Source organism: Mus caroli, unplaced genomic scaffold, assembly GCF_978045245.1.
Source record: "Mus caroli unplaced genomic scaffold, Mus_caroli_1 scaffold_5, whole genome shotgun sequence".
Lineage (NCBI taxonomy): Eukaryota > Metazoa > Chordata > Mammalia > Rodentia > Muridae > Mus > Mus caroli.
In genome coordinates, this window is record NW_028227260.1 from 35,385,520 (window position 1) to 35,395,004 (window position 9,485).

Consider the following 9,485-nt stretch of genomic DNA (forward strand, 5'->3'; position numbering starts at 1 on the left):
ACCACAAACATAATGATTTGGCGACATGGTAATCTGGAGATTAAATTCCAAAGGTTTTCACTGACAACCATGGTGGGCACTGGTGTGGTTTGAACCCAGTTGTGTATGTTTTATAACAGAGATCAGCATGCAACTTTATCAGAATTGTCAGAAATACACACAAAGAGTTTAACATTGATGCAATGATATCCTGCCAATGTCCCAAGGAAGGAAAAATGAATTGTATGTTTATGGAGAGACAGGATGAGACTGGAGCACAACGATTAAAGAGGGAGGGGAGTGAAGGCCCTATGGTAGGGAAAACTAGCATTAAGCATCATTTGAGGGTTCCCTTGGAAACTTACTACTGTAGAAGTTTCTGAAAATGTATAAGACATGAATCAAATTTAAGTGGAGTCATCAAAATAATGGAAGAGGCCATGTCTTAACTAGTTATCTTACATCAAAAGAAACCTGCAGTACTGGGAATGGAGTATATCTAGCTAAGTTTTAGCCAAAATATTCCATGGGCATGAAAAACAACCAAGGCTATTGTCAAAGCTACTCATTGTTCTCCACAATCTGATACTACTAAGGCCCAAACAGTTAAGTCCAGCAAGTGTCTAACTGGAGCCTTTACCTGTACTGTTAGTGTTCACCATAAGTACTCTGCTCTCTACCAGAGGAGAAATGCAAGTACCAGTCCATCTCTAAATCATGAAATCTAAAACAGTACCCTGTCTTTGTGCAACACGGGAATAAAACAGGCTGGAAAAAGCAGCCGTTCTCTGACTGGAATTAATGTCCATTCCACTCTTAATTCCTTAGTAAAAACCATGTCTCTCTCAGATATATCGGGTTGAGCTGGGGAAAGGACCATGCTACTGGGACTGATTTGGATTCACTTGTGACATGTGATGCAGGTTTGTGTCTTTATGATCTGGAGAGCTGCTATTAATCCTGTATTGGCTGGTATAGTTGTAGATGACTTTGGAAGACACCTGGTGATGTTTTCACATGTCCTAGGCTAAAGAAGTGGACCAGGGACCCCTGGTTAGAAATAGAAATAGAGACAGTTTGTTATGAAGAAAACACTCTGTGCGAGTGAGCTAGTGAGCAGGGAGACATCAAATGTTCAAAGATTCTGGTCCCCTTTCAGTGACGGGTATATCATCCCTCTCCCATTTGTATTTCCTTCTCATTCCTGCACAAGTTCCCCTTGATGTACAGGTGAGGCAACCTTTTCAGTTCCTCTGCCCCGTGGATCCCCCACTGCTTCTCTTGATACTGTGCACTCCAGTCCCCACTCTCTTGCCATCTGGACCCTGGACTCTCTTGTGTTCTCCGTATCCATGTGTGAAGATTCTGCAATGTTGGTCCCTTTGAATCCTTTTTCCAGTTGTTGGGCACATGTTCATGTGACAGGACAGTTTTGATTTTGTAGGCAGCACGCTCCATCTGATTGCTTTTCACCATAGCATGGTCTGGCAACTCTCTGCGGGTAATTTAATCCTCAAGTCCGTGTTTGTAGTATGCAAGATGTTTGTATTCATCTTGAGTCACTCATGCGCCAGCTGATGGTATTTCTGCTGTGTGCTGCTTGACAAAACACTGGGGTCCTGGGTTTATTGTGCGATGATGACTAACATTTTTTCTTACATGTTAATTGGAGCTAATTCCTTTTGGGGAATTCTCTTGTAAGTTTGAAGGCATGAAAAACACTCTATGCTATACTGGCACCCCCCAGGGAACAGTCCTGTTAATTTCTCCTTTTATTGTTTGAGAGTGTGCTCTGAATGAATTTAACTCTTTTATGTGACATTTGTGTATTAAGCTGTCTGTGTTAACTGACTTGATGCTGACTGCTATGCTGATGTTTGAAGCAATCTTCCTATTGGAGACTGATCCTTATGTGCATTCCCTGGACACCAAGGAGAAGAGATAACTTCTCTTTTCAGCCCACTATGGGAGACTGTAATGAGCAGAGATTTAACAGTACTGTCAGGAGTGGTCTGGCCCCAGGATATCATAGAGAATCACATCAGAATGCTACACAAACATCATGTCTGGATATGATCTCCAACAGTTCACTTGGGAGATGCACATAAAGTTTAGTCACTGAGATACTCCATACCTCCGGCTTCAAGGACTTCCTAAGGAACACAAGAAGGAAGGTCTTGCCCAATGGTGGCCTTCTGGAATGGAAACCCCATCAATCATCATGTGATGCTTTTCTGTAATAGGTCACATTACCATTAACTTTTGCTTAAGCCACCAAAATGACCCGCTGACCTTTATGTGTCTCTAGAAATCTCCAAAATCACGAATGTATGTACACCCTGGCCATTTTAGTGCATTATTCTAGATTTATTTATTTTATTTGCATAGGTGTTTGCCTACATGCATGTTTATGTACCATGTCACCCCTGCCCTTTCCCTCAGAGGCCAGGGTCTGGTGTTAGATCCCTACAAGTAGGGTTTGAGATGGGTATGAGGTCCATGTGTGTGCTAAGCATCAAACCCAAGTCCCCTGGAAGAACAGCCAGTGCTCTTAGTTTCTACTGACTGTTTAAAGTTACCACCACTCTAAATTTACTCTGACATGCCTACTTAGATTATTCCTGACATGTCTGTTCAAGACAATGCTAAGTGGAATTCCAGGAATACTGCTACTCTGTCCTGTTGTTGTTGGTGGTGTTTGTTTTTCCTCTCCAAGGTCATTGTCTTGGTCAGGTCAAACTGAAAAGTGAACACCAGAATAGCTTGAGCCCCCTCATGGTGTACCCAGGTTTAGCACTTTCAAAGGTTAAACCTGGAAGTTTAGGCTGAGAGCTAAAATCCAGAGTCACTCTGGGTTTCCTAAGCAGGGAACCACATGAATGCTAGCAAATGAAAACAGAAGCTGATTATCTCATTCCAACAGACAGAATTAGGATTTTACTAACCTTTCTCTCACCAGGTCTGTCTATACTGTCTTTGGATGCTATGTCTTCACTTCTTATACCCTACTAGAAACTGGCCAGGGTTGGATCAATGTGTAAAGTCACTGCCCTGAGGCTGAAAACCTGAGTTCAATACCCTGCACCCACATGTTGTTAAGTTGGCACCACTCCCTGCACGGTGACCTTTACCTCCCGTGTTTGAGCATGCAGCACAAGCACAGCTAAACAAGTGTAAGAAAAATGACTTTGAATAAGATCATGTTCTCTGTACATGATCTGGTTTTGATCTGTCATCTTGCCATGAGCTATATTTGTCTTTGAAGTCCAACTGCAATTGAGAAAATGTCCCCGTCCAACTGTAGGCAAGTCTCTGGAGGCATTTTCATGATTGACAGTTGATGTGGGGGTGTCTTACTCACTCTGGAAGAGGCCATCCTTGGACAGGTGGTTCTCTGTGGTGTTACACCAGAATGAGCACTTTATGAGGAGGAATCTGGGTTCCTCCATGGGCTCTGCTTCAGGGTTCACTTTCTGGTGACTGCCCTGCTGGAGTTCCTGCCCTAATGTCCAGTGACCTGCCAGTTGTGAATGAAAATAAACCTACTCCTTTCCAAGTAGGAAATTTCCTTGTCCTACTGCCCAGGGATGTCAGAGCGAAACTCGGGATGTTCCCCTCCTTCTAAGTGAGCACTCCTCCTTGAAGGATATGTAAGGGAAGGAAGGCATGACTGAGGCTCCTGTGGAGACACTGACCTGCAGGGATAACCTCTGAAACTGATCTGGGATTTCATGGTAAAATGGGCATGTATCCACTCCCTATTTTACACCTTTTCTTAAAGAATTTTAGAGGCTGTACGTTGTGTGTGTGTGTGTGTGTGTGTGTGTGTGTGTGTGTGTGTGTGTGTGTGTGTGTGTGTGGTTTAAAGGAAAGCTATTTCTGTATGATTATAGGAATGGAATCAGCCTCTGGGTGTGGCTTGCAACAGGACCTTGTGAACAGCTCTATGAAGGAATGTTACTTACTGTCCCTAAGAGTTAGTTCAGCTGGGCCTGTCAGTCACCTGGCAATGGGACAAACCTTCCAGCAGGCTCATTTTCCTGAAGCCATGCTGAGGACATAAGAACAGTTACCCTCTAATGTGATGTTGTGTCTGTTGCTCTCAGAAAACCCACCCTTGACAGCTGCCAAGATCCACTGCCTGCCTCCCCTGGAGTTTGCCCCTCTAAATTGAATAAAATATGTCGCTGAGCTTCCTTCTGACTCCATTTCTCAGTTAATTTATTAACAAGTCTGAGATCTCAAAATAGGGAACTCTGATTTCCTCAGTACCAATTGATATCCAACACAAGGGTCCCCACAGATGTAAATGCTGGCATGAACGCTGCTCTTTAGGAGGGTACACAGGTGGAAAGGATGCTAGCTGAATGCTATTCTTAGTGGAATTGTTAGAATAGTCTAAATAACCTGGTATCATGCCTAATGTTATTGACTTCTAGTCATGGTTTGAAAACACATTATAATAAAAACTAACTGAAGATGAGTTTTAACCAGTCAAGGTATCAGAGTTTCGCATGCTTTCCAAAGTGTGAGAGAGCAGACACTTCCATATTGTCTTGTAGGGAATATAACTTTTCAGTGTGCTCTATGATGCAAACTATTAATATAAAATACAGATTTTTATGATTTGGAAAGAACACCTTAAATGTTCTATTATAGACAATTGTTTACACGGTGTACCTCTGTAGCAATAGAAAGCATGGCAATGGAACTAAATTCCCATACTTTGAGCTCTGGTGGGATGTCCTGGATCTCTTTGTTGACATAAAACTCAAACAGGAAAATTTGACAGCATTTAAAATGGTGCGGTACAAACCCAGTCTCATGTAAGTGTGGTCAAGTAAAGAGCTGACACAGCCTATCAACTGTGCGAAAGAAAACCCCAGATAAGAAGCCATAAATACACAGTCTCCTGTGGCCTTAAGCACAAGACTCCTGCAAGGAGCCTCCATGTTCACAGGCTGGAGGACAGGTTGGAATGTCAGTTCTACAGAGATTGGAACTTCCTAGGTTCAGAGGCCAGCTCTCATGGGCAGGTTTTCAACCTCAGAAACAGCCATTCCTTGCCACACGCTGCATCTGAACTTGCCTCTTAGAATAAAAGCTTTGTAGAAGCTATTAACTTTGAACTAACATCTTGGAATAATAAACACAACCCCCTAGAAGCTATCAACATAGCAGACTACTAATTGTCACCAGAACACCAGCTTAGGATGTCATCAGATAATGATTTAGACACATATAATCCTTCTCCCACCTCTATGTATCTGTTTCTGTGGTTACCCACCAATGTAGTTTAAACTTGCCTTGATTTATGACTTTATTTCTTTGTGTTGTAAGCATGCACACACACACACACACACACACACACACACACACACACACACACGCTCCCCCCAAGCTGTAATCATATACAGACAGACAGACACACACACACACACACACACACAAAACATACACACACACAATACACACATGACACTGTTTCTTCTCCAGAACACGGAATTTGAGATAAGGTAGATATGTGTTTCCATGCCATGGTCATGCATAATGCTCCAGCACTAAATACTCTTTAATCCCTTTAAGGTGAGACCTGTGTTTGCTTTAAAGTAATGATAACAACAGCAACAATAACCAGGAAAATCTTTCACTTCCAGTAGTATAGAAAGTTTTATCCAATACAGAAAATGACCTTAAGTTCTCCCCAGAGGCCACCATGTGCTCCTCTCTCAATGTTTTGAACAAGGTCCCTTCCTTCCATCCAGTATTGCTGTTTTCTTCTGGTGCACATCAGGGCTGTACCACAAGGTGGCACTAAGACACAAGAAGCTTAGTGTTCATAAAGATCTAAAGAATAATCTAGGTGGTGGGGATGTATGTACTGGGTGGCAGAATTCTCTTCTTGCATGGACTCAGTAACAGCAAAAATGTTCTGGCATAGGAGTGTCCCTATGTAGCATAGACTTTGTTGAGGTTTTATGTTGTCCACACCCCAGACATGAACGTATAATGATTCCTTAAAAACCCAAGTTAACCGGGCATGGTACTGCACACTTTTAATTGAAACACTCATGATACATAAGTAGGCAGATTTTTGAAGAACCTGAGGGCAGCCTTTTGTCTATAGCAAATTCCAGGCCACTGAGGGCATAGTAAGACTCTGTCTAAAAATTCAGTTTATAAACCTTAGTGCAAAATTTAATTATTCTCAAAACCCCAATAGGTGTAAGGCAAGACCATTCGGTCAGGTCTCCACTGCAGTAAGAAGTATCTAATACTAATTGCTTATAAGGAGAAAAGAGACACCTTTGCTCCTAGTGTGCAAACCTCCAGTCCTGAAATTTTTGACTCTGTGGCTTTTGGTTTTGCACCATTTGGTTTGAGTGCACAATAGAGCAAAACTCTCTCTCATGGTTAGGGAGCATAGGCTAAAAGAGGCAGGACAGGGTCCCTACCCCCTTCCCTTCAAAAGCACACGTCTGATGTCATAGGGCTCTGGCAAGGCCTTGTCTATGACAAGTAAGGATACCTTGCTTACCTACTTCCAGAAGTGTTACCTTGACAACAGAGATTCAACAAATAGATCATTGGAGAATATCCAAGGTTCAATCCCATACATATGCTAGAGTTGTTTATGCTGAGTGTCCACATTATAAAAGGCTAGGTGTTTCTGGAGACCCTTGGGAAAAGGCAGCCTGTGTCAGGGAACACAGGAGGAGAGTGAGAGCAGATAGAGATGCTCACTCGGGACCTGGCAGCTGTGTGCAGAATATACTAGAGAGGAAGAGACTCGGAATGATTGCAGAAATTTGGAGCAACCTGTGAAAGGGTGGGATGTTGGAGAACAAGCACTCTACTGCCAGAGAGAAATCTCTGTCGTGTGCAGAGCTCACTCTGCGCCTGAACCAGGGAACGGAATGCAGGTTTGGGGATCATCAGCAAACAGATCTGTGGTAATGTGCCCGGAGATTTACTGCTCAGAACCGCTGTTACAGTGAACAAACCATTTTTTTTAGATATTTAACTGGAAACAACTTACAGGACTCAGCTGTGATGCCACCTAGTGGCCAGAGTCAGAATTTTACCTCTGAGAGGCTGCACAGCTGACTGTAGCCTGGACAGAGACCAAGAGAAGGAACATGTAGGGATGGTATCAGTATGAGCTTTAGGAATGTTTTCAATCACTAGAAGGGTTCGCTTTTGACCATCCATTTCTAGGACATTTAGCCTGAACGGGCAAGCCGAGCACTTTCTGTAATGAGAGAACGTGTACTTGGTAATGTATGATGCTAGAGGAGACACTATCACAGGCTCAAACCGGAGGGCATGTGCGCAGTCATGCTAACAAAACATTTTTAATGCATTTTGTTCTTCCATAGCACTGAATAAAACGAATGCTTTTTCAATGGTCTGTTTATCCAAAATATTTGTGTTAATCTACTCACAATTTTGTGACTTTTTAAATTGTGAAATTATGATTTTCTTGACTACAGAAGTTTAAAAACCTGATAAAATGATCTCTTAGAGTGAAATCATTTTCTCAGTGGCCCAGTTCCCTCCCCCTGAGTCAAATGAGATTCTTTCCCTGGAATGACACACAGTCTTCTGATACAGAGTTGTAGTCTACACAGAGTTATGTCTTCCCACATATCCAACCCGTCTTCCATTAGTAGAACCATAGCAAACATCAAAGTTATTCTTTTCCATTTAATATTCCCACAATTCATCTGTAACTCACCAGTGTTTGTGTTTTGACATAGTAAAAATGTTGTATGAACTGCATGATAAAATTACTTCCTATCCTCCCTGTTAGTGAGTGAATCTCACAGATAACAGACAATAACCCAGGAGTTAGAATACTCTTGCATGTATGTTTCCCTTGTTTGATACAATCCAATGTCATTATACTGTTTGGATGTAGTTTTAATTTCCAATAATATTACTACTGTGACATAGAACTTATAAGTTGATTTCTTTAGAAAAATTTCATACTACCTGAAGGGAGATTTACTAGTAGTTCCTACAGCTGTGATTCCTTTCAGAGCCCAGAGTGAAGGGAAACCCCAAAAAGCTTTACAGGAGGTGGGGGTGTGGGTGAGCTCCAGTTTCTCCAAAGTCTTGAGACATGTCAAGAAATTAATAAAAACCACAATTTAAATGGAGAAGAGTAAAAAGTCCAGAATTTTATGTTAATAAGGTATCAAAAACCCACATTTTTTCTAACGTGTTAAATTTGCCCCAAATCAGCACCTCATTCTGATAATCTTAACTAGTACTGATTTGAAGTCCTGCTGACCACGTGACGTCCATTTCTTATTGTTTCTCCTAAGGAGAGCACAGATAGGTACACTAAAGCACCATGTCATTGGATGTCTGGAATTCAGTGTTTTGGAACCAAGTTTCTGAGTCTTGGGTTCATGGCAAGGGCTCCTTCACATACTGCCTCTGAGGAAACCAAAGTGAGGATCACAAAATAAGAGCATGGCTGATTGAGTCTATGACCCTGATTGGCACATTCTGCAACAGATCACACTTGATAAACAAAACACAGGGTTTGCTTAATTGCTGCTCCCTCACAGCATGGGATGCTGGAGGTAAATTCAACACATCCATAATCCCCAGTACCTGACTCCTCAGCCCTTTCAGTACCAAAGCAACATCACATCAGGACCTCAGCCACCTGCTGCCTACTGAAATCATTAGAGTGTAACTGACATCATCTACTTCACAGATTTCCATTCTTTTCATGAAATTAGGCTCAAGTTCTCAACCCTTATACAATAAAACGTAATAAAACTTCCTATAAAAAACCTCCCTAAAATAGTAGAATATTTTTAGCTGTATAGTGTAAGCATTGCATACCTTAACCAGTAAACTACTATGTACAAATGGAAGTTGCCCATTGTATGTGGTAATGCCTTCTCCTGTATATGAAACCATGCAATCTACTGCTGAACTCCATAGATTAGAACACTCAGTACCTCACATGATGCTACAGAGAGTGAAAGTTACAACACCGGATGGGAGAAAGTGTTTGTAAACCGTATGTCTAATATAGTGAGTGTCTGACAGGGTCTCTAACAGGCCCAGACCATTGCAAACATGGTGCCTGCAAGTCCTCCACTCTCCTTCTCCCCGGCTAAATCATTAGATTACATTTATTTATTAGTATAACGTTTATCTGTTTGTACACGGAATTATTTACTTATTTTATGTATATAAGTATACTGCAGCTGTCTTCAAACACAGAAGAGGGCATCTGATCCCATTACTGATGGTTGTAAGACACCATGTGCTGCTGGGAATTGAACTCAGGACCTCTGGAAGGGCAGTCAGTGCTCTTAACAAGTGAGTCATCTCTCCAGCACTAGATTACATTCTTATCAATAGGCACCAAGGTCTGTTCCCTTATTTGGACACCTTCCTATTCCTAATGCATTCCTGAGTCTCATCCCTAGGGTCTGGCTGTCAATCACTAAGGTCTAGCAATCAAATGTCATTATTGG